The 26,978-nt window shown below is 38.5% G+C and overlaps 1 protein-coding gene and 1 long non-coding RNA gene across 3 annotated transcripts in view; one reads left to right on the plus strand and one right to left on the minus strand.

Moving 5' to 3' along the window:
- The window catches only part of PLS3 (plastin 3), a 93,853-nt gene that overhangs the window by 5,767 nt on the left and 61,108 nt on the right, over positions 1 to 26,978 (plus strand). The gene's annotated exons all lie outside the window — the stretch shown is intronic.
- The window catches only part of LOC130541180 (uncharacterized), a 32,523-nt gene that overhangs the window by 1,779 nt on the left and 3,766 nt on the right, over positions 1 to 26,978 (minus strand). Inside the window, exon 1 of the long non-coding RNA XR_010111191.1 lies at positions 1 to 26,978. This exon is cut by the window's right edge and continues 3,766 nt beyond it. This is a non-coding gene — a long non-coding RNA (uncharacterized LOC130541180).

The raw sequence follows: 26,978 nt of genomic DNA on the forward strand, positions 1-26,978 counted from the left end.
TCCACTTTGCTGGATGTCACAATGGACTGGGGAGCCTAAACTTGATCCTCGAGATGCAGTTCATGGTGAATTCCAACTAAGTGGCTGGAGCCCCACACATACCAGTTGGAATCACGTGCCCCAAGTCTCTGATGGTCACATGACGTCTTTTTACTTTAAAGCTGGAATGTAATGGTTGAGGCCCATATTCCAAAAACCACCTCTACGTTTGAAAAAAAAAAGGTGGGGAGGAGTGTGAACTAGCTTCTAATCAAGGAAGTCTACTAGGATTTTGGATGAGGGGACCAGAAAGGGAATTTGGTGCTCAGCTTTTATCCAAAACAAAAACAGGAGCTGTTTTTAAAATAAGGGATTGAAATATATGTGAGTTGGGACATGTATCTCCTCTGTTCTTCAATCTCATGGTTTTTCTAAATTAAAAAAACATCTTACTAATTATTTTCTAGGGAAGTCATCCTTTTACTCATGCCTCATTTTGTCCCTGAATACTAGATTTGAAGCTAAATCCCACAAGATAGTGTTAAAAAGTAAGGCTCTGTTCATCTTCCTTGGTCTGGCCTATATTCTAATTGAACTGTTCCCTATTTTAGGCAACTACTTAAAGGTAGTAGATAACCTCTTGACTAAAATTAACCACCAGTTATTTGTGGTTTTGAATTAACTGGATTAGAAATCATGCACAAAAACAGTGGATAGTAAATTTGATACATCGAGTTGGTTGGGTTTTTGCCTGTCAGTGGTTTGGTAGAATAATGAGAGGACACTGAAACAACTTTCCCATATTGACCTATACCCGCCCAAGTGGCCCAAGTTAAGGTTGCTTCTGGGAAAACGTGGCAATTTGGCTATTCAGATTATATATTACAGAGTATAGAAGAGAGGCAGAGGAGCCTCTGAGGTCAGGAGTTTAAAAGCTTTGCTTATCTGAAAAAAAAAAAGAAAAAACGGACCTGGTTGATGCATATTCAGTCTTGAAAACAACTAGGGCAGAAGATATTTAAGAGATTCTGACTTTGTATTCTTTTGCCAAAAACCCTTTGTCTCCTGCAGCAGCCTCTGAATGACTGGAGCACTCCAGTTTCTTGCTGTTCATCCGTTTCTGAGCCTGAAAACTAGAACAACCTTAAAGCACATTGTTCTGACCCCAAGGCTAGCCTTGTGGCACAGATGAGCTGGAAATGGATTTAAGGTGCACCTGAGTTACTAGAGTTAACTACACTGGTAGATAGACCCCTCTAGTGGAAGTGAGGTGATAATATAATTTTAGATCGAAATAATAAATGTTTAACCTCAAAAAAAGGAAGTTATTACCACTCAACTAGGTTACAGTGGTAGGGGGATAAGTTCTTTTTTAAGTATTGTGAAATCATGTCTAAACAGAATCATCGCTAGGCTCTAGTCCACAGCTTTTCATTGTCTTGGGATGCCTACTCATTGAACACCACCCCCAATATTGCTGACTTTTTTTGGTGGTATGATCTAATGAGCCCAAATTTTTATTAAAATTAGGGGGCTGGGAGTCAAATTCTTGATTTTTACTGTTAGATCTAGCAGATAGCAACCCCTTACTTTACCTGAGGTGGGGAGCTATTAATAAATAAATAACACTTTGCCTTGACTTAATACAGACGATCAACATTGAAGTCCAAAGTCTCTAGTCTGATGTAACCATTTAGATTCAATTGATAAAAATGACTAGGCTTATGGCATTTTGGGTAGAAGGATTAATTATAACTAGTGAGTAATAATTTGGGTGAGATTAAGCCTCTTCCACAAGTGGTTACACGCACATTAGACTTTGACTGTGACTGTTTATACTGGCAGAATGTCAGTATCTAGGGCACTATCAGAAACCCAATGAGATTTTTCTCCCAGGAGAACAGAATTCTGTTACTGAAAATAAAAGGGCAGCTTGGCCATGGTGCTTGAGCACCAAAGTGGTTCTTTTTGGTGACACTGAGAGGGTACAAGAAGAAAGTCCATTTGCCATTATCCCATATTCTGTTTTAGGCATTATTTCTACTTGGATTTTCATGAAATGTACTGACAGTGTTCTTAGCACATATGATAAATTCATGAGTTTGCTGTTGTGTTTGATCTAGCATAATCTATGTGGAATGTATAAGCTGAACTGTTTCTTTTTTGATGTTTGGTACAGATTATGAAAGTAGCTGGTATAAAATAAAATTTGAAAATGAATATCTCTCAATACATGACAACATGGGGTATCTGTTTTTAGAATCATGTTGTCTTTGGTCATATGGCAATTTTTCTTTTGGTGAAGAGTGATCCAGAAGGCAAAATTTTTGATCTGTGAAAATAATACAACTCATTTAGAAGAAGTCAGCTGGGTCATGTTTTGAGTCTGTATTATTTTAGACAGTGATATACCATATAATGTATATTCAGTGTGTTGGAGGTTTCAAAGCTTTTTGGATACATTACAATGTTGGAAGATTTTTATATACCAGTGATCATGACTAGCTGATTTTAGTTATGAGAGCGCTTTGGTTAAAGTTATGGAAACAGTCTAATCGTGAAATGTCAGTCTTAGAAGATCTGATCATACTTGGGCCAATTTATTTTAGTTATGGAGGTGAGACAATTTGAAAAGATTCACGATAAATTTAATAATACCAAATTTTGCCTTAGTCTTGACACTTGGAAGATAAATATTAGTGAGTATAAACTGTTTTAGGGATGAAGAAGTATTGTTAGTATACGAAAATGAAAATACTAATTATTTTAGCATGGGTCTTTTAGTCCTTTGCAGTCTGGACAGATAGATTATCTTAAGTAAATCATTGAACTTGCCCTCAGAGGAATTAGATTCTAGATAGTGCTCTGCCATTGACTCATAATTTGACCTTCGGAAAGTCATTTAAAATTATTATATTAATAACTAATTGAGTACATACATGTGCCAGACACCATTCATGCTTTTGTTTATAAAAAGAGAGGATTGCTCAAGCTTTTTGGTTTGCTGGGTTTTATTTTTTCAAATATTCATAATCTGGCTTATTTCACTTATCAGTTGACTTTTCAAACTTTGATGCAATTGCATTGATCCAAGCTAAATACTTTGTTGGCAAATTGATGACTATTCAGGAAAGTGATCGCCAGTGGGTTATTCCATGACTAATGTTAGTTCTTTAAAATAAAGAGGTGCCATTTATATAATTCCTTGACAGGGATTTTTGGTGCATTAAGCCTACTGATTTTATAATATGAGAAACCTTACATTTTCTTAAAAGTTTAGAAACGTATTTGATAATAAGGAGGTAGTGTTGTTTATTGGAAAAGCATTGAGCATAGAATTTAGGGTCTTTTAGTCCTTTGCAGTCTGGACAGATAGATGATCTTAAGTAACTCATTGAAATTTTCTGTGGTCATATCTGGGTTTCACTTTATTTTTAAGCCATGTGATTCCAATCTACATATTTCACAGGCATGGTAAAAGGATAAGTGAGAAACGTGAAGCCTTGGCTTTTAAGCAGACAGGTGCTATATAAATTCAAAGTACTGCAGCAGTGTATCATAGAAACACTAAAGCTTTAACAAGAGTTTACAGAAATGGCAGGGTTCTCATCACGTAAGTCTTGCCACATTTTTCTTTGTCTGTAAAAGTTCTGCACCCATCCAATTTTTACAAGCAAAGGAAAAATAAAGCCAGACATATTATAATGAAAAATAAGAGACTAGGTTGATAACAATAGAATAAAAACCTACATGTGATACTTTCTAATTCTTCTTTTGTTTTGTTGTTTTGTTTTGTTTTAAAGACGGAGTCTTGCTTTGTCGCCCAGGCTGGAGTGGTGCAGCGGCGTGATCTCGGCTCACTGCAAGCTCCTCCTCCCGGGTTCAGGCCATTCTCCTGCCTCAGCCTCCCGAGTAGCTGGGACTACAGGTGCCCGCCACTGTGCCCAGCTAGTTTTTTTGTATTTTTAGTAGAGACGGGGTTTCACCGTGGTCTCGATCTCCTGACCTCGTGATCCGCCCGCCTCGGCCTCCCAAAGTGCTGGGATTACAGGCGTGAGCCACCGCGCCCAGCCGGTTTTGTTTTGTTTTGTTTTGAGATGGAGTCTCGCTCTGTCGCCCAGGCTGGAATGCAATGGCGTGATCTCGGCCCACTGCAACCTCTGCCTCCGGGTTCAAGTGATTCTCGTGCCTCAGCCTCCTGAGTAGCTGGGATTACAGGCGCGTACCACCACGCCTGGCTAATTTTTGTATTTTTAGTAGAAATGGGGTTTCACCATGTTGGTCAGGCTGGTCTAGAATTCCTGACCTTGTGATCCGCCTGCCTTGGCCTCCCAGAGTGCTGGGATTACAGGCATGAGCCACCGCGCCCAGCCCATGTGATACTTTCTTCTATTTCTTACCTCAAATATTGTGCAAGGTAGCCCGTTAAAGCCATTAATTGGGTGGTGTTTTTCCCCTTTTTAACTAACTACTGAGTAGAATTTTGGTCTTCAGTGGTAATTGTTACAGAGTCCATTGGCTTACCATACCTCATTTTTAGTTTTGTGATTGCCCATAATGGGAGGTTTCGTGTAAAAAACCTCATAAAAAATCAAGTTTTTCCTCCCCATAATTGCAGTCTAAAGGAGGACAACACGCAGGTCTGGGAAACTGCATAGTGGAAGAGATAATCTATACATTTAAGTAGCATGCCATGAATAACACAAAAAATGGCCTGGCACGGTGGCTCACATCTGTCATCCCAACACTTTGGGAGGCCGAGGTGGGTGGATCACTTCAGGCCAGGAGACCAGCCTAGCCAACATGGTGAAACCCCGTCTCTACTAAAATACAAAAACTTAGCCAAGCACGGTGGCACGGGCTTGTAGTCCCAGCTACCCAAGAGGCTGAGGTGGGAGGATTGCTTGAGCCTGGGAGGCGGAGGTTACAGTGAGCCGAGATTGCGCCATTGCACTCCAAGCCTGGGCTACCGAGTGAGACCCCATCTCAAAAGAAAAAGAGAAAAACAAACAAACAAAAATAAATAAACCAGAAAATGTGGGAAGTTAAGTTGAAAAATAAACACCTTCAAAGCTATTAACTTGGATTTTCTTTTCTTCTTTTTTTTTTTCTTTTGAGTCAGGTTCTCACTCTGTCACCCATTCATACTCTGTCCAGTTCATTGAAAATACAAGTCTGATTCCCTTAAGTTGTGATATTCATACACACACGAGTATATATACACTTATGTGTGCATATGTATATTATATAAAGTTTTATGTGATATATAATATAAGTTTTTACTTTCTGTAAAATAAAATTTGTTAGGGCCGTATAATAGTTTTGAATATTCATATTATTGTGTTCCACATTATAAGCTCTAATTACATCGTGTTGCACTCAGATTGACATTCTGCTGTTGACACTGAAAATAACGCTTTCATTCATAGATGAATGTAATTTTCAAGCTTTTTTTCTATATTTCTTAACTTGCTTGAATGTTCCCATTTTTGCCATTTCTTGTTGTTCATTTTAACATTTTGGGGCTTGTGTTTCAGATCAGGAAGAATCACCATTATAGGGTGCAAAGAGTTTGCTCAGAGGTGAAAATGATACGAAATTGTCCCTAGAGCACATCCTATTGCTATACTATTCAATATGTATGAATTAATCTACTGGGAAAGTGTCTTATGTAGTGTGTACTTTAAAGATGTTTTCAATCACTTTGCTTTGGATTAGAAAAATTCAAGGTAACTATAATTTTAAATGCTCATATTTTTATGTTTATTTTATATGTAGGAAGAGAAATTTTTAAAAATTGGAATAACACTATATCCCATTCTTTTCATTTGTTACATTATAAACATGTTTCCAAGTTATCAAATATTTTTAAAAATGTTTAAAATCACTGCAGTATATTTTATATAATGGCTGTTTCATAATTTATTTCACTAATTCCAAGTTGTTGAACATTTGTTTCCATATCTTATAGATAATGCTTCAGTAAGCATTCTTGATCGAACATCATTTTGCACTCTATCATTTCTTAGAAGTCACCAAGAATGTTTTAAAGATGAATTCCTTTGATAGTCCCTGAAATTTAAACATTGGCTTAAACAAAAAGATAGCCTTGATTTCAGTGGCATTTAAAAAAAGAAGGCTGGGCATGGTGGCTCAGGCCTGTAATCCCAACACTTTGGAAGGCCAAGGCAGGCAGATCACTTGAGGTCAGGAGTTCAAGACCAGCCTGGCCAACATGGCAAAACTCCGTCTCTACTAAAAATACAAAAAAACTAGCTGAGCATGGTGGCGCACGCCTGTAATCCCAGCTACTTGGGAGGCTAAGGCAGGAGAATCGCTTGAACCCAGGAGGTGAAGGTTGCAGTGAGCCAAGATTGCACCACTGCACTCCAGCCCGGGCAACAGAGCAAGACTCCGTTTCAAAAAAAAAAAAAAAGAAGAAGAAAAAAGAAAAGGCCATTCTTTATATAGTGTATTGTATCATATGTGACTCTAAACTGGAACTTGTTTAGGTAAAGTATATGTCTTGGAAGTATTTTGGTTTTCTCTGATCTAGTTAGCAGGTGCAGAGCAGGATGAGGTAGGATTCTGTGCTGTGTACAATCATAGGAAGTTCTGTTTTTTGAAACGGAACTGTTAATGGGGGAAGGGAGACACGTTTGTTTTTAAGAAGCCTTTATGTTTAATATTATAAAACTCAGTTCAAGTATACAAAGCTTATTTGTGCCTATGAACATTCAGTATCCTAAAGAAACATTTAATCCTGGTGTTGGCTAAATGACTATTTGCTGATATGCCCTTTTATCTCAGGCTATTAGTTTCTTAAAGTACTTTGATATCACTCAATAAACTACAGTTAAACTCAGAGTTTTACATTTCATTCAGGTTGCTTAAATAATATAACTAAACATAGGTCCAATAATAGTAAAAATTCTGATGCTGTCACTTAATTTGTGCCTGGTTTCAGTATATGGCGATTGCTTAAATTACAAGCACTTGAATTTACAAATATTTTGTGTATTTAAATGGCTCATTGTACATTACATATCCCTCCTGAAACTTAACCCATGCCATTTCACAGACCCTTCCATGGTGTTTTTCTCTTTCCTCCAGTTCACTAGCCTCACTCACCAAAGACTTTATTGGTCTGGGAATTCCATTATGACCCAGAAGTGACTTGGAAGGTTCCTTTCACCCAACAACACATTCTCACTACCTTTCTTTTCTTTTCAGGGGCATCATTTACATGCTGTGTTGCACAGTCAGAATGGATTTTAGCATAAAGTATGGGTTCCAATAGTTCTCGCATTTTATTATTTATTTATTTATTTATTTAGAGACAGAGCCTCACTTTGTCGCCCAGGCTGGAGTACAGTGGCACAATCTCGGCTCACTGCAACCTCCATCCCCCAGGTTCAAGCGATTCTCCTGCCTCAGCCTTGTGAGTAGCTGGGATTATAGGCTGCTGCCACTGTGCCCGGCTAATTTTTGTATTTTTAGTAGAGATGGGGTTTCACCGTCTTGGCCAGGCTGGTCTTGAACTCTTGACCTCGTGATCCACCTGCGTCGGCCTCCCAAAGTGCTGGGATTACAGGCGTGAGCCACCGCGCCTGGGCCAGCTCTCCCATTTTATATCTCTGTGGCATTGAGGAGGTTTCTTAACTCTCTGAACCTCAGTTACCCCATGAATAAAATGAAGATAATCCACTCACTTTTCACTTTGTTCTCATAATTATTATATGAGAACACTTATAAAGCAACTAGCATATGGTAGGTGCTCAATAAGTATTTTCATTTACAGGTTGATTAATGTTGCCTTAGATGATTTTTGTCAGGCATCTATATCTACCTCTTTTTCTCTAATTTGAGTACCTTCCTACCTTCCTTTTTTTTTTTTTTTTTTTGGACAGAGTCTTGCTTTGTCGCCCAGGCTGGAGTGCAACTGGGCGATCTCAGCTCACTGCAACCTTGACTTCCTGGGGCTCAAGCGATCTTCGTGCCTCAGCCTCCCGAGTAGCTGAGATTACAGGCGTGTACTACCATGCCTGGCTAACTTTTTTTTGTAGTTTGTTTTTTAGTAGAGATGGGATTTCCCCATGTTGCCCAGGCTGGCAAGATTTTAGAAATTAGTGGGGTTTTTTGTGTTTTATTTAATGGTATTGGAAAAACACTCCTTTTATTGTTTTTCATTGTGAATGTGAAGGATTCTAGCCATGTTTCAGGTTGAAGAAGCTTCTTCGCTTAGCTCAGAAACCTGTTTATCGTTTAATTTATTTATTTTTTTTAATTTTGAAACGGAGTCTCACTGTGTCGTCCAGGCTGGAGTGCAGTGGTGCGATCTCAGCTCACTGCAACCTCCGCCTCCGGGTTCATGCGATTCTCCTGCCTCAGCCTCCCGAGTAGCAGGGACTACAGGTGCCCACCACCATGCCCTGCTAATTTTTTGTATTTTTAGTAGAGACGGGGTTTCACTGTGTTAGCCAGGATGGTCTTGATCTCCTAACCTCATGACCACCCACCTTGGCCTCCCAAAGTGTTGGGATTACAGGCGTGAGCCACTGAACCCTGCCATTTAATTTATTCTTTTGTGAGGATATGTGAAGAACTAGCCAAGACCGGTCACAGTGGTTTACGCGTGTAATCCCAACACTTTGGGAGGCCAAGGCGGGCAAATCACTTCAGCTCAGGAGTTCGAAACCAGCCTGGCCAACATAGCAAAACTCTGTCTCTACTAAATATACAAAAATTAGCCAGGCGTGTTGGCCCATGCCTATGTTCCCAGCTACTTGGGAGGCTGAGGCACAAGAATCCCTCGAGTCTGGGAGGCGGAGGCTGCAGTGAGCCAAGATCGTGCCACTTCACTCCAGCCTGGGTGACAGAGCAAGACTCTGGAAAAAAAAAAAAAAAAGAAAAAGAAAGAGAGAAAGAGAAAAGGAAAGAGGAAAAGGAAAAGGAAAGGAACAAGAACTCACCTTCAAAGGAAAATTGGAAACATGGCTCAGTAAATTACAGACACCGTTATAAACTCAAGGCCACTAACAAATACAGCTTAAATCAGAATGAAAGGTAATAGGTAGTGTTGATACCTGACTTGTGGAGGAGGAAAAAGAAGTAGGGGCAAAGAGAAAATATATTATTGAAAACTTAAAATGCTGAGGATGGCAGAGGGTTATAAAGTAAACCAATATGTTTTCATGATGACATGTAGCCTTTAAAAATGGCTGAATCTAAAACATATTTATGATGCCCATTATTTTATCTAGTGGAAATTTTCAAAAGCAAAAACCAGGAAATGATGAAGCCTATTGACACATTCAGAAAATATTCTGAGCAGTTTGTGGGTCTCCATTGTAAAGCTACAGTTGAATCATTTTTACAAGTGGGTATGAATAATTACAATTTTATATTTTGTCCTGTGGTAGTTAGAAAGCAAATAGAGCCAAATTATCATTAAGTGTAACTAACAGAAAAGTAATATTGATAGATTTACATGTTTAAAAATATAAGCCAACCCATGCATTCAGTATTTTATCCTCAAACAAGGTGTTCCAGCTTTAGTTGACACTCAGATAAAAAGCAAACTAGTGGCTGGGCATGGTGGCTCACATCTGTAATCTAAGCACTTTGGGAGGCTGAGGCAGGAGGATTGCTTGAGCCCAGGAATTCAGAACCAACCTGGGTAAGATATCAAGACCCTGTCTCTATTTAAAAAAAAAAAAAAATAGAAAATAAATTTTAAAAAAGCAAACTAGAATATATCTAGTAGGTGCTAGCAGAAGGGGAAAAATTCTCTAAGCAGAGATTTGTGTAAAAATGAAGGGAAGGTTAATAAGTATCTAGAAACTGTAAGTGTTGTATAAAAGAAGGCTTATAGACCATTGGTAAATAGATGTAAAACTCAAGGAAACTTTTAAACGTGCCCAAAGTTCTTAAGTATATATTAAGATGGTACAAACTACAGATGAAGTAATAGTTAACCAAATATACTAACATGCACAATTGCTTAATTAGTCTATTTGTGGAATGGTTTCATTATTCATTCAACTACCATAAGTTTAATGCAGACTGTTAGGTGCTAGGGCTACAAAGACGGATAAGATACTCCTCCAGTCTAGTAGAACAGAAAGACACAAAAATAATCTTGGTTCTCATGAAACCTAAAAATATTCATAAATGTAGAAAATGAATTTAGACCGTGCCCGGTGGTTCATGCCAGTAATCCCAGCAATTAGGGAGGCCGAGGCAAGTGGATACCTGTGGTCAGGAGTTCGAGACCAGCCTGGCCAACATGGTGAAACCCCGTCTCTACTAAAAATACAAAAATTAGCCGGGTGTGGTGGCAAGCGCAAGTAATCCCAGCTACTTGGGAGGCTGAGGTGAGAGAATTGCTTGGACCTGGGAGGCAGAGGTTGCAGTGAGCCGGGATTGCGCCATTGCACTCCAGCCTGGGTGACAAGAGTGAGACTCCGTCTCAAAAAAAAAAAAAAAGAAAAAAGAAAGAAAGGAAAAAAAAAAGAAAATGAATTTAAATACAGCCTTTTTTCTCAGCATAAAATAATTTCTAAATATAAACCTTGTGTGAACAAAGAAATTGACTTATAACCCAATATAATCAAATCTAAACTAAGAACAAATCTCATTTAAACATTGTTATTTCTTTGCAATAATTATTGCATACCAAAAAAGAGCCCACTATGAGTTAATGTTACTTAAATAGAACATTGCTCAGCCTACAAATGAAGGTCAGCAGACACCAGTGTCTTGGAATAAAATAGCCCTTTGGCAAGAAAATGAGCCACACCCCATTTAGTTTTTACAAAAATAAAATTCTTTCCAGCTTTACTAAATTGTAGATGTTGCGCCCAGCATGTACTTCTGCAGTAGTTGATTCTGCAGCTGTGGAAATATTCATGTATGCAGAAGTCCCCAAAAACATCTATTCACCATTACTTGCACATGCAGCTCTTATACTTTCTGTAGTAAAGTATTCCGTTAAGTTTTATTTTGACTCGTGGATAATAGCAAGCAACTACAGGTATAGCCGACACCTTAATTTCCTGCCTTGAACTTCTGGCCACAGACTTTATTTTTTTATTTTTTGAGATGGAGTATCGTTCTGTTGCCCAGACTGGAGTGCAGTGGCATGATTTCGGCTCACTGCAACCTCCGCGTCCCAGGTTCAAGCAATTCTCCCGCCTCAGCCTCTTAAGTGCCTGGGATTATGGTGCACACCACCATGCCTGGCTAATTTTTGTATTTTTTAGTAGAGATGGATTTTCACTGTGTTGACCAGGCTGGTCTCGAACTCCTGGCCTCAAGCGATCTGCCCACCTCGACCTCGCAAAGTGCTGGGATTACAGGCATGAGCCACCTTGCCTGGCCCATTGTCACAGAATTTAAATTGAGCAGGAATACGTAGGATTTCAAATCTAACAGTTGTTTCATTTGGTGGGATAGCATCAAAGCCATGTACTATGACCACTGTATATGGTTTTCTTCAAGAGCAGCAATAAATTTCTGCCATGTACCATGGGAAAGAGCTGTACTTTTAGGGAGAAAGGAAATAAGCCCTGAGAAAAAGCCCCATTTTCCTAGTTCCTTTCACAGTTCACCTGGCACACAACGGGTCTTGATATTTATATTTGAAAGAGTGAAACATGGATGGCCATAAATGCTCCTTGCTGATAACGATTGAATTGGGAAAATCTAATCAGGAAATCAGTGATTTATGAATTACATTGCATAAAATACATAATGATGGGAGCCTGTAAGAAGACTAAACAAATGGTTTCCTTAGTTTATTTTTCCTTTAGGTTTTAGTTGTTTTCAGTGAATATTATGAGTGAATGTTATCGATAGTGTTTTCATTGTGAGAACTGCTAAACTGTAGAGTCAAAGAAGAAATTGGGACATATTAATATTTTGACTTTTATGCCAGCTTTATTGAGACATAATATCATACTTTTTTTTTTTTGAGACGGAGTTTCGCTCTTGTTGTCCAGGCTGGAGTGCAATGGCACGATCTCGGCTCACCGTAACCTCCACCTCCCAGATTCAAGCGATTCTCCTGCCTCAGCCTCCCTAGTAGCTGGGATTACAGGCATGTGCCACCACACCCGGCTAATTTTGTATTTTTAGTAGAGACAGGGTTTCTCTATGTTGGTCAGGCTGGTCTCAAACTCCCGACCTCAGGTAATCCGCCCACCTCGGCTTCCCAAAGTACTGGGATTATAGGCGTGAGCCACCGCGCCCGGCCCCATACCATCTATTTTCATAGATTTTAGTATATTCACAGATACATGCAACCTTCACCAGTCAATTTTCAAACATTTTCATCACCTCAGAAAGAAACCCCATACACTTTAGCTATCACCTTCCACAGCACTCTACCCCTGCAACCCTAAGCAACCACTGAACTATTTCCTGTCTCCATTGAGTTCCCTGTTCTGGACATTACATATAAATGGAGTCATATAATAGGTGGTATTTTGTGACTAGTTTCTTTCACTTAGCCTAACATTTTCAAGGTTCACACACCTTGTAGCAAGTATCAGTACTCTATTCCTTTTTATGGCTGGATAATATTTCATTGTATACCATATTTTGTTTATCCATTTGTCCATCGATGGATATTTGGGGTTGTTTCTACACTATGGCTATCATAAATAATGGGACATGCAAACATTAAGTGTCTATCCATGAGTCCCCTAATGAGTTAGAGGTGGTGCTGACAAGATAACATTTCATTTATTACTACTCTGCTCTTAATATAAATCCTTGCTTTGATTAAGCACTACCGATTTTTCCATCTAAGTTTTTTTGTTTTTTGTTTTTTCCTTGAGACGGAGTCTGGCTCTGCTGCCCAGGCTGGAGTGCAGTGGCACCGTCTCGGCTCACTGCAAGCTCCGCCTCCCGGGTTCACGCCATTCTCCTGCCTCAGCCTCCCAAGTAGCTGGGACTACAGGTGCCCGCCACCACACCTGGCTAATTTTTTGTATTTTTAGTAGAGACGGGGTTTCACCGTGTTAGCCAGGATGGTCTCAATCTCCTGACCTCGTGATCCACCCGCCTCGGCCTCCCAAAGTACTGGGATTACAGGCGTGAGCCACCACGCCTGGCCTCTATCTAAGTTTAGCTATTTTTTTTCTTGTTTCCTGATGCTTATTGGCTTATCATCGACTTGTTCTCAATAACGTTTTCCTTAGTCGTATTTATACTGGAATAATAGAAAGCCTGTAAATGCTGTATAATCATCTTTTCTAAAACTTATTGTATAATAAACTTTTAGCACAGTTTTGTTTAATCACATTTTTTGAACACTAAGGAGCAAAGGCAAGCAGTATTAAGGAGTACAAAAGTACATGATAAATGCTTTGAAATGCAATGGGTTCAATCAACCAAAAGCATTATTGAGCACAGCTAATATATTTACTTTTAAATGTACTATTCAAGTGTGAAATATATCCATATAGAACAAAATTCAAAACTCACAAAGGGCCATAATGATAAGTAAATTAGCCTCTAACACTTAATATTTTTAAGAAGACATTAGTGTTTTACGTTTAGGTATTTTGACAGTAAGTTTGAGGAAGTCTTTATCTTTTGACCTTTTGGGGTGAATATGAGAATGAAGGAATATAAAAAGATGATTAAAAGAATCACCAGGCCGGAAATGACGGCTCATGCCTGTAATCCCAGCACTTTAGGAGGCTGAGGCAGGAGAATCACTTGAGCTCAGGAGTTTGACACCAGCCTGGGCAACATAGCGAGACCTCATCTCTACTAAAAATAAAACAAAATTAGCCAGGCATGGTGGCGTGCGCCTATAGTCCCAGCTACTCGGGAGGCTGAGGTGGGAGGGTTGCTTGATCCCGTGATCACGCCTCTGTATTTCAGCTTGGGTGAGAGAGATCCTGTCTCAAAAAAATAAAATAAAATAATTTCCTGCAATTTCAGATTATTCTTTTAAGCACCCTTGACCCCAGATTCACCAGATCAAAACAGCTAATGACTCATAGAACTTTACTCTGTCATTATTTTCCAGATTCAACCCACAGCGAAATTTTTGGATCCAGTCTCCTTACTCTTATGGGCAGGCGGAACCTTGCAGATCCTTTAGGAAAGGATAGGCTTCCCTGAGAAAGGTGGGCTGGAGTCAAAAAAAAGGTGCAACTTTCTGGAGTCCCATTTAGAACTTCCTGCGTATTTAATAGGCCTTTGCTAATTATTAACAATGTGCCTGGCACACTAACATAAATAAAACAGTGTGCCATCGTTTGAAGAGCTGAGTCTAATCCACCTACTGATTTTTACAAAGGAGGCAACTGAAGTCTGATTTTGGCTTGCCTCAGCATAGAGTGCTCCAGGACAATGGTGGAGGATCAGGTCGCCATCACTGGAGACCCAGATTGTAGTAATGGAACTGATCCATCATTCTTCTCACTATATATTTAAACTCCATGTCCAGGGTCAACTTTGTTTAGTAGCAGTGCCTCTTCCCTGAATCAGTTTGTATCTACACTTAATTTCTTTCAGAGATTAATAAAATGACAAATGCTATCTCAATAAAGTTACCATGAACTCTCTGAAACTCATATCACCCATGACTAAAGCAACTTGCTTTGAGTCTGACAAGCTCTTCCCTAGCTAATGGAAATGCATTAGCAATAGCTTTACAGTGGTAAGCTATTTTTCTAGGTCATATTCATCCCAGAGTAGTCACATGCTGACAAAACTTCAATCCTAAACACTGATCATAAAGAGTTTCCTATATTGTATGTAATATATCCAAAAGTTTTTGAAAACTCTAATTCCAGTATATTGAATATACATTATAGGGTTTATCACTCCTGATTTTTTTTTTAATTGAGGCGGAATCTTGCTCTGTTGCCCAGGCTGGAGAGTAGTCCCGTGATCTCGGCTCACTGCAGCCTCTGCCTCCCAGGTTCAAGCAGTTCTCGTGCCTCAGCCCCCCAAGTAGCTGGGGGGCTACTTGGGTGTACACCAAGGCGTGCACCACCACGTCTGGATAATTTTTGTGTTTTTTGTAGAGATGGGGTTTCGCCATGTTGGCCAGGCTGATCTGGAACTCCTGACCTAAACTGATCCTCCCGCTTCGGCCTCTAAAAGTGCTGGGATTACAGGAGTAAACCACCATGCCCGGCCCACTCCTGATTTCTTCTAAACTGGATTTTATCATTCTCAGAGTCAGTGTTTCCTCTCTGTATTACTCCTTGCCTAGAAAAAAAAATGTCCATTTCATTCATCTATTCATTGACTTATTCAAGTACTTACCGAGCACCTTATATATGTCAGATACTATTCTAGGCACTGGGGATTACAGCCGTCAATGAAACAGACAAAAATCACCGTCCTTATGAAGCTTACATCCTACTAGGGGAGAGATAGAAAATAAACAATGATTTTATGTATTAGATGCTAATGTGTTATGGAGAAAAAGTAAGATTAATGGTATAGGAAGTGGGAAGAAGGGTATTGCCATTTCAAAATATGTGGTCACAGAAGGCATTACTGAGAGGGAGATATTTCAGGCAAGATATGAAGGAAATCAAGGAGTATCCATGTGAATATTTGGGGAGAAGTGTCACTTGAACAAGTAAAAAATATTTCTAATAACAGATACCTAAATCATCATACATTGATGTGTTTCAGCCCTGAAATTTTCCTTTATGACAGCTCCTTTTTATTTTGGTATTGAACAGAAAAAAATAACTTTCACCCAGATCAAACACTCTAGTGGAGTCATGAACTGACTATATATGCTAAGAATATTGTGTCAGAAGTTATGTCAAAAAGGTTTTGAAAAGATAAAGCTAGGCGTGGTGGCTCACGCCTGTAATCCCAGCACTTTGGGAGGCTGAGGCAGGCGGATCACGAGGTTAGGAGATCGAGACCATCCTGGCTAACACGGTGAAACCCCGTCTCTACTAAAAACACAAAAAATTAGACTGGCGTGGTGGCGGGCGCCTGTAGTCCCAGCTACTCGGGAGGCTGAGGCAGAAGAATGGCGTGAACCCGGGAGACGGAGCTTGCAGTGAGCCGCGATTACGCCACTGCACAAAAAAAAAAAAAAAAAAAAAAAAAAGATAAAGTGGGAATAATGCTTAAAGCAGGATATAGAATTAATACAAGTAAATGTTCTTCATTTTCCCTATTAATTTAATTATACTATATTCTGTGTTTAATTCTGAATTAGATTTTTTAATTAAACTTTTTATTTTGAGATAATTGTAGATTCACACCTACTTGTAAGAAATGGCACAAAGAGATCCTGTGTACCTTTACCCAGTTTCTTCCAATGGTAAACTCTTAAAAAACCATAGTACAATAGCAAAACCACAATGTTGACACTGATACAGACAAGAGGCAAATGAGTTTCATTACCAGTAGAATCCCTTTTATTGTCCTTTGATAACAACACACACCTCCTTCCTCCCCTGACCTCCATTTTTGACCCCAGGAAACCACTAATCTGTTCTCCATGTCTATAATTTTGTCATTTAAAAATATTATATAAATGGAATGATATATAGTATGTAGCCTTTGGGAATTAGCTTTTTTTCTCTGAGCATAATTCTGTTAGAGATTCAACCTAAGTTGTTGTGTATGTCAATACCTCGTTCCTTTTCATTGTTGAATAGTATTCCATGGTGTGTATGTAACAAAGTTTATTTAACCATTCACCCATTGAAGGATATCTGGGCCATTTCCAGTTTTTTAGTTATCACAAGTATTTGTATACAGGTGTTAGTGTGAACTTCAGTTTTCGTTTCTCTGGGATTAATGCCGGAAGAGTGCAAATGCAGAGTTGTATGAGAGTTGCATGTTTAATTTTATAAGAAATTGCCAAAGTGTTTGCCCAGAGTGACTGTACCATTGTGTGCTTCCACCAGCAATGTATGAGTGATCCAGTTTTTCCACATCCTTGCCAGCCTTTGGTGGTGTCACTGTTTTTCATTTTAGCCATTCTGATAGGTGTGTAGTGATAGCTCATTGTAGTTGCATTTTCAGTTTCATAATAACTAATGATGTTTAACATTTTTTATGCACTTATTTCCCATCTGTTTGCCCTCTTCAGTGAAATGTCTGTTCATGTCTTTTACCTATTTTCTTTCATTTTTGAGACAGGGTCTTGCTCTGTTGCCCGGGCTGGAGTGCAGTGGCGCAATCACGGCTCACTGCAGCGTCAACATCCTGGGCTCAAGTGATTCTCCTGCCTAAGCCTCCCAAGTAGCTGGGACTACAGGTGCACACCACCATTTTATTTTTTGTAGAGTTGGGGTCTTGTTATATTGCCCAGGCTGATCTGAAACGTCTGGCCTCAAGCAGTACTCCGCCCTTGGCCTCCTACTGTGCTGGGATTACAGACATGAGCCACCATGCCCGGCCCTTTTGTCTGTTTTCTAATTGGATTATTTGTGTTTTTACTGTTGTGGAATTTTAAGAGGTCTTTATGTATTCTAGAGTCTAATTCTTTATCAGATATGTGGCATACAAATATTTTCTCCTCGCCCGTAGCTTATCTTTTCATCTTCTGAACAGAATCTTTCATAGAACAAAAGGATTTATTTGGTGAGGCCCACTTTATCAGTATTTCCTTTTATGGATTGATTTTTGGTGTCATGTCCGAGAACTCTTCATCAAATCAGGTTCCTGAAGAATTTCTCTTTCCCCCCTAAAGTTTTATAGTTTTATGTTTTACATTTAGGTCTGTGATCTGTTTTGAGCTAACTTTTGTGTAAGGTGTGAAGTTTGGGTTGAAGTTTCTTATTTTTTGTTTTGGACTGTGTTTGTCCTCGTCTACTGACATGGTTTTTTGCACCCTTGTGAAAAATCAGTTGAATATATTTGTGTAAATCTGTTTCTGGGTTCTCTTCTGTTCCGTTGTTTTGAGTATCTGTTGCTCTGTCAGTATCACACTGTCTTGATTACTGTAGCTACATAGTCTGACTTAATGCCAGGTAGAGTCTATTCACCTTATTTTTCAACAGTTTTAGATGTTCTAAGGCTTGTTCCTTTCCATGTTAATTTTTAAAAGAAGCTTGTCTATAACTACAAAAACTGTTCTAGGATTTTGAGAGGAATTGATTTAATGAATTAGACTTTTGAAATTGCATATGTAATGTTAATAAAGTTAAAAATGGTAATTCTGTTAAGGAAAACAATTTAGTTCCTTCCAAAGTCTAATGCTAGTTCTTATTTTCTGAAGAAATGTGTATTTTTATGATTTTGAAATTATTGAATGAATATTAATTAGCAGTTTCTTTTTTATTTTTTAAATTTTTTGTGTGGAGATGGGGTCCCACTATGTTGCCCAGGCTGGTCTCAAACTCCTGGTCTCAAGCAATCCTCCCGCCTCAGCCTCCCAAAGTCCTGGTATTACACGTGTGAACCACCGTGCCTGGCCAGCAGTTTCCTTTCAGCCATAACATGAATGACCTTTTTTAATGGCCAAAATTGAAGTTTGTCAGGTTCTAAATCACTAATATGTTTTTGAATTTAAAAATTTTTGAAGATTTACTTCTGGAATTTTTAAGACCAACCATTAGATTTATAAGGCTGTTAATAAGATTCCTAAACCTATTGTTTTGCCTTAAGGAAAGTATGGTTTACCTTTTGTGTTATCCCAAACAAATTCATCTCCCCATATAGCAAAATGGAATATGCTACTAAATAGTTGAAATTTAGGGTAATGGAGTTTGGGATATGTTTATTATTCATGAATAGTAAGTCAAAAGTTTTTAAATGAAAACATTTGTGTATTCTCATGCTTTGATTGTTGATTCTGCAAAATAAAATCTTAAAAATTACAAAAAGCATCTGATAAACTTCTTAATTTAAAAGAACACTCAGAAATTTACTTTCAGGTATTTAAAAAAAGAGGGAGGCTATCAAACTGATTAGGACTGAAGAAGAACTGAAGGGATAATGTCACCTTGTTGGTTTTGGGTGAGGGAAAGTTGAATGAGATCATGCTTTCTTTCTGTCTTGCTTTCTCAAGATAAAGCTTTTCCACTCTTCTGTCTGCTTACTGATTCAGGGTGGCAGGCACAAAACAAAACGTTCCGGTTATATTTTCCATCCTGTTTATATTTAAATTGGCTGTTTATTCTTTAATAAAGTGTATAACTGTTGGTCTATAACATTATGAATGTGGGATTAAGTGGTTAGACTTAGCAGGAATTTGAAAATCAGGGTCCAAATGTACTACCCTAAGTACAGTAGCAGAATTACTTCTATAAAGAAAACTTCCCTAAGTTACAGCATCTGGCTCATAGCATTATCATTACAGTGAAGTTTACCATCACTCATATTAGTGATGTGTTACTTCCCACTTACTCCTAACCCTGCTTAGGTAATGCAAAACTATAATTTAGAAAGTGTGATTTAAAGAAGATGCAATATAATGGTACTCATTGTAAACATATATCCAGATTTCTTTCTTCACATATAATTTATCTGTATTTTTAAATTTATTTTGTCTAATGAAAGACTTTTAAAAGCTCATTCTCTCGAGCAGTGAATTCTCAGCTAGTGAGCCAGGACAGTCTGCCTCATCAAAATAATTCTGCTAATTGCTTTAGCCAATTTCTGAGGTAATAAGCTGGGAGAGGGAAGAGGTTGGTTACTCATGCATAGGTGACTTTTTGCTAACAGTGTGATTTTTAGGAAGTGAAGACCACAAAAGCTTTTTGACTTGTGGCAGAATTCATTATGATGAGACTTTAGCTGTACCAGCTAACAGATTGCCAAATAAAACACCAAACAAGCAAGATTGGTCAGTTACAGTCCAGTCTGTAGTAGTCTGATCCAGCATAGTGTTATGTTTATGGATTCAATTCCCTCCTCGAAGTCATACAATTGAGGCATCTCAGTAGAAATAAAATAAAATAAACAAATTTTGTAGGGAAGCTCCCATACATTTGAATGGTAAGGGCATATAACTATTAATACTTTATGAGACCATGGTATTCTGCAGCCAATCTTAAGGATAAATCTACATTGTGTTCAGGATTCTGTGTTGGGCCAGACTTAACAATGACCATTATGTGTAGAAAATAGCAACCATTGTTGCTGAATTAAACTCTCTCTGGAGATTTAAACATTTTTTTAAAAAATTAAACTAATAGGCCAAGCGTGGTAGCTCACGCCTGAATCCCAACACTTTAGGAGGCCGACGCGGGCGGATCACTTGAGGACAGGAGTTTGAGATCAGCCTGGGCAACGTGGCGAAAGCCCGTCTCTACTAAAAACACAAAAAGATTAGCCAGGCATGGTGGTATGCATCTGGTCCCAGGTACTCGGGAGGCCGAGGTGATAGGATCACCTGAGCCTGGGGGAGGTTCAGGCTGCTGTAAGCTGTGATTGCACCACGGCACTCAGCCTGAGTGACAGAGGGAGACTCTGTCTTTAAAAAAAGAAAAGAAAAGAAAAGAAAAAGCTAATAAAACCTTGATGACAACATAGCCAAAGAAATTAATCAGAGAAGAGTGGTGGTTAGAAACAGAAAGCATAGTGGAATAGATGAATTACACCTGGCAAAGGAACTCTAAACTATATTATGTAAAGCTCAGGACAGTCTACTTGTCTGAAAAAGAAATACCAAAATATACACATGCAAAAATTTGGATTTTTCAGCTGGACTTTTTGTGAAAGGTTCCCTCCCACCCCAAATTCAAAAGAAGTATAAAGCAGGCCATTCATGGCAAACTCCCAATGAAATGGAATTAATTTGTATTGTGTTTTGAAAGTGTATATATGTGCTTGCAGGAATTACATGGAAGAATTATACTGACATAGAGTGGCTCTCAAAGTGAATAATGGAATCTTAAGGATGTTTTATTAAACAGCGAGTCAACTATTTTTCTCCGTGAATGTGTCAACTATTTTTCTCCGTGAATGTGACTCCACAATAATAGTGGAAGTCAGAAAATATTTCACATGCAAATATATCTGAAATTCTTCATGGATGTATTTAACGCTTTGAAGTGATGGCAACATCTGGTAGCAAGTAGAAGCCAGCGTCTTAAAAGCTATGGCTTCATGTTACTACTTCATCTGAATTAGTCATTTAAAGGGGATTTTATATGTCTTCCTAAAAACTGACGAGGTTAATCTTAGACTAGGGCAGGCTGGCAGGAAATGCTAAAGCGGCTCTTTCTTTTGAAGGTTTTGTTATTCCTTGTGAGGTCAAAAAGTAGTTGTTTTAAAGTTTGGAAAGCTAAAGCAGTGATGTTTTGACTCTTGACAGTGAGATGTTTTTCTTTCTTTTTGGGGGAGGGTGTGTGTGGCAAGTTTGAGGAAAAACTTGATACACTGAGAGTTCTTTATACTTTCCACTCCACTTATTTTCTCTCAAATGAATTTATTTTCTAAAGGTGCAGAATTTAGAAATTTGTTTCAATTACCAAATCTGAGCATGGATTTGGTGCTATTAGAAGATGTAACCACCATGTGTTTGGCCAGATTAGCTTTCAGGAATGATCGTATCTTACAGAGTTAGCCAATGGAACAAGAGTAGATGCCTTGTATCCTTATTCATTTGCTTTGCATTAAAAAGACAAATGCTGAAAGTTTATTCTTGACTATGAAATAAACCACTATAATATATGACACTGAGTTAATTCCTTTAGGATGCTATGTCTTCCACATACATCCATTTAATAAATATTTGTTGAGTGCCTACTGTATGCCAGGCACTGTTCTATAAGCTGAAAATAGATTGCTGGACAAAACAGACAAAAAATCACTGCCCTCTTAGAGCTTATTAAATATTAAAACAGTAGAGCAATTTAAAATTATTTAATGCTATCACTCAGCTTTTAAAGATCTTCACTGAATGAGTTTTGAAAACTTTTGCACATATTATCTACAGCTTGAATAGGGAAAAAATGACATTTTGTTTGAAATCTAGTTCAAGAAGCTAGAAGCTGATAAGTAAAGTAAATATTTTATTCTGTGATGATCATTTTCAGTTTTCATTTATCAGTGTTATACTTAGGCCTCTTGAGGAATGTTACTAGTTTAACTTGTGGATTTCCTCCTGAGGATGGGCTTAATTTGTATTGGGGGAGGTGGTGAAAGGACCTAGTAGCCCTGGAATTTAATGTAAAGTCGTGGCATTTGTAAAACTATCTTCTGTCATTTGAAAAATTATAGAATACTTAAATGTATTTAATGCTCCCTGTGGAAAATGAATGTATTGCTCAGTTATTTTTGCCTATGTGAGTAGTACAAGAGCTGACTCAAAGGAGATGACATGATGGTTCCTGTCCTGAAGTGAAATAAGATGATGGGTTGTGGTGGAAAAATGATGTGGTCATGCCCATATTTGCTCACATCTCTTGTTCGTTTCCTTTTATAGAGGGAAACCAGGGAAAGTCTCATTTCTTATTTTTTGTTTCCTTTTTGTATTTTCTTTCATACACCATTTCCCTTTCTTTTTTTTAAATTGCATTATAGTGACTTCCAATTCAATTGGCTCAAGTTGTACTTGGTAATGACATAAAGAAATACCCCTTAGAAAGGTCATAGTGGAAGCATTATACCCATTTTAGGGAATTGATTATATATATAGACACAGCCACTCCGAGCCCCTTGAGGATATGAAAAGCATATTGCAGAAATCCTCATATTTCCTGATGCCAACTAGTATAGTGCCTTTTACAGAATAGATGCTTAATCGGTATTTATGTATTGAACAAATATGAGCCATGAAATTTAATTTTGCTCTCCAAAATCCCAAGTCCTTTATATAAGTAGGCAGAAATTTTAAAAAGTTTTTTTGTTTGTTTGTTTGTTTTTTGAGACAGAGTCTTGCACTGTGGCCTGGGCTGGAGTGCAGTGGTGCAATCTCAGCTCACTGCAAGCTCCGCCTCCTGGGTTCAAGATTTTCTCCTGCCTCAGGCTCCTAAGTAGCTGGGATTACAGGCACCCGCCACCACGCCCAGCTAATTTTTTGTATTTTTAGTAGAGACGGGATTTCACCATGTTGGCCAGGCTGATCTCAAACTCCTGACCTCGTGATTTGCCCTCCTCAGCCTCCCAAAGCGCTGGGATTACAGGTGTGAGCCACTGCGCCCGGTCTAAAAACTTATTTTTATGGAATTATTCAAACACATAATGTAAAATAGCATTAAAAACCCCCAGCTTTAACAATTACCAGTATTTCATGTTCTTATTTCATCTTTGCTCTCCCCTTCTTTTTTGAGATTTGCTTTAAAATAATCCGCATATTGTTTTACCCATAAATACTATAGTACACTTAGTTTTTAATATTTTAAGATAGTAGTGTTTGCATTTCATATGGAGTTTTACTTTTAAACCCTTTCTGTGCTACTTTATGCAAGAGAAAGAAATTCTTAACCGCTTATCAGAAGAAAAATCTAATTTTTTTTTTTTTTTTTTGACGGAGTTTTGCTCTTGTTGCCCAGGCTGGAGTGCAATGGTGCGATCTTGGCTCACAGCAACCTCCGCCTCCCGGGTTCAAGCCATTCTCCTGCCTCAGCCTCCGAATAGCTGGGATTACAGGCCTGTGCCACCACACCTGGCTAATTTTGTATTTTTAGCGGAGACGGGGTTTCTCCCTGTTGGTCAGGCTAGTCTCGAACTTCAGACCTCAGGTGATCCACCTGCCTCGGCCTCCCAAAGTGCTGAGATTACAGGCGTGAGCCACTGCGCCCGGCCAAGAAAAATCTAATTTGCTGTGTATGATTAGGATGTTAACTCATTTTGTAACATATATTTCCTTTCTTAATCTTTTAAAAAATTTTATTAAAAGTTTCTAAACAGGCCGGGCGCTGTGGCTCACACCTATAATGCCAGCACTTTGGGAGGCTGAGGCGGACAGGTCATGAGGCCAGGAGTTCGAGACTAGCCTGGCCAACATAGTGAAACCCGGTCTCTACTAAAAATACAAAAAAAAAAAAAAAAAAAAAATAGCCATGTGTGGTGGCAGGTGCTTGTAGTCCCAGATACTTGGGAGGCTGAGGCAGGAGAATCGCTTGAACTCGGGAGGGGGAGGTTGCAGTGAGCCAAGATTGTGCCACGCACTCCAGCCTGGAGGATGGAGTGAGACTCCGTCTCAAAAAAAAAAAAAAAAAAAAAAGTTTCTAAACAACACTGTACATGTTATGTCATGACTGTCATGATAAAGTCTTGCCTTTTAGACATGAACCTGATTCAGCAAAATGTGCTTTGAAGTAGATAAGCTGTAGATTTTTGTCTTGCCTGAATTGATATTAAAGAGATGTTTTTTCTTTTCACAGTTCAAAAGTACAGAACTCAGGTTAAAACCTAGATATGTAATTTTGTTAATTTTATTTTCAGTTTGAAAATTCTTGTTAAAACCTGCATACTTTATAGGTTTGCTGTCTCTAAAATTAGATGTCTCCTTCATAAATATTACTGAATAAAGCACCAGTTTTCAAAAAGTGTGGCACATGGGCTCATGGGGGTTAAAATTACTTTCATGATAAAACTAAATTGTTATTTGCTTTTTCACTGTGTTAACATTTGCACTGATGATGCAAAAGCAGTAGTGGGTAAAGCTGCTGAATCAAGATAGTGGCCCCACAGTGTAGTGATAGCCATTGTATTCCTCAGCACCATACCATCACCTTTAGAAAAAAATCTTACAACATGCATTTCATTTACAAATGTACTTGATGAAGCAGGAAAAAATAATTGTATTAAATCTCAATTCTTAGGTATGCATCTTTTTAAATATTGTGTATGATGAGATAAGACATACCCATAAAGTATTTCTGCTGCATATGGATATATGACGATTGTCTTGAGGGAAAGCACTTGCGCAGCTGTTTGAGTTGTGAGCTAAACTAGCTGCCTTTTTAAAAATAGAAAACCAGGCCGGGCGCGGTGGCTCACGCCTGTAATCCCAGCACTTTGGGAGGCCGAGGCGGGCAGATCACGAGGTCAGGAGATCGAGACCATCCTGGCTAACACGGTGAAACCCCGTCTCCACTAAAAATACAAAAAATTAGCTGGGCGTGGTGGCAGGCGCCTGTAGTCCCAGCTACTCGGGAGGCTGAGGCAGGAGAATGGCGTGAACTAGGGAGGCGGAGCTTGCAGTGAGCCGAGATCGCGCCACTGCACTCCAGCCTGGGCGACAGAGCGAGACTCCGTCTCAAAAAAAAAAAAAAAAGACAACCAGTTTTACTTTGAAAGATTGAATTAACTGATTATTCAGACCCGAGTATCTAACAGATACTTTATTTTTAAAAAATGAACCAAGTGTGCCTCTCACTGCAAGGGAAACAACTAAGAGTATTTGTTGCCAATGCTAAAATTAGAGCTTTCAAGCAAAATTCAAATTTTTGAGAACTTGCATTGGTCACCATTTTATCCGATCAATACTTAGGCTTTTCTAGTGAAATCGACAGTATAATTAATGAAAATAATGTGTTAGATTTTGTATAATGAAATGTATCAGCATTTGGAAGACCCACATAACTTACTGAAACAATATTTTTCCAAATAACTAATGTATGATGTTACAAAATCAAGCATGGGTAAAAGGCCCATTCTAAGTGCAAGACAGACCAATAGATTTTGAAAAAATCGTTGATATTGTATCAGACTCCACATTGCAACCAACCTTTGAAAAACTACCACTTCTCGAGTTTTGGTGTAGTATTGAAGAATATCTGTAAGTATCTGGAAAGCCTCTTAAAGTATTTCTTTCTTTTTACAACAGTTTATCTGTAGGAGGCCAGATGTTCTTCATGCACTGGAACCAAAACCGGTATTGCAAAAGATTGAATGCAGAAGCAGATATGAAAACCCAGCTTTCTTGTTCTAGGTTAAACATTAAAGCGATTTGCAACAATGTAAACAATGCCACCCTTGTCACTACACTTTTTTTGAAAATATAGTTATTTTTCATTAAAAAGCTTATGTTAACATGTAATGGGCTTATTCTTATTTTTAAACAAATAAATATCTTAAAAATTTCGTAGTCGCAATTTTTGATGTGACAAATACACTGATAGATCTAACCCATGTGTCACCAAACTCTTTGGGATCCTCAGATCCTGAGGCCAAAAAGTTTAGGAACTGCTGAGTTGGGTTTTTTGTTGTTGTTTCCCTCCTTATCCCTTTGCCCCACCCCTTCACTTTTCTCCTATTCCCCTCTCCTTTCTTTTCTTTTTTTGAGTGAGAGAGAGACCCTCAGGATAGAAAATTGTAGAGCATGTGAGTTATTCCTTTGTATGTTTTTATTAGCTATGAACTGAACATGTATGTCTTTTAAATTCATTCATTGCCCCATGTGTAGTTCGATGTATTTTGACCTTTTCTTTATTTATTTTAAAATTTTGATTACTTAGTTACACAAATAAAGAGCTAATAAATACTATCAGGGAGACAGCCCTTGGAATATTGAATTTTATATTTTCTTCTGCGACAGTCTTGCTCTGTCCGTGCAGTGGCAAGATCACAGCTCACCTCCTGGGCTCAAGCTATCCTCCTACCTCAGCCTCCCAAGTAGCTGGGACTACAGGCGACAGCCACCATGCCCAGCTAATTTTTTTGTATTTTTTTTGTAAAGACAGGGTTTTGCCATGTTGCCCACGCTGCTCTCGAACTCCCGGGCTAAAGTGATCCACCCACCTCTGCCTCCCAAGGTGCTGGGATTACAAGCACCAGCCACCACGCCTGGCCAGAATATTGAAATTAAGATATATTCTGACTTATTTTTCCCCAAATATGAAAAAAAGATTACATATATGACTTGATTATTAAAATTGACACATCCATGCAACAAGTTTATATACCTAATGCTGTGCCTGGTATGAATTTCCTAAACTTTCCAATATAGTCCCAAAATTACAGTAGTAGTTTCTTGAATGTAAACTTGTTGCCTGTTTTATATGTTAGATCCCTTTGCCTTCTATGCTTCACTCACTATGTTTGTTTGTTCGCTTTGTTTTTATAAGTCATGAAGATGGAAAAAAAACTGT

The sequence above is a fragment of the Pan paniscus genome, chromosome X (assembly GCF_029289425.2).
Source record: "Pan paniscus chromosome X, NHGRI_mPanPan1-v2.0_pri, whole genome shotgun sequence".
Classification (NCBI taxonomy): Eukaryota; Metazoa; Chordata; class Mammalia; order Primates; family Hominidae; genus Pan; species Pan paniscus.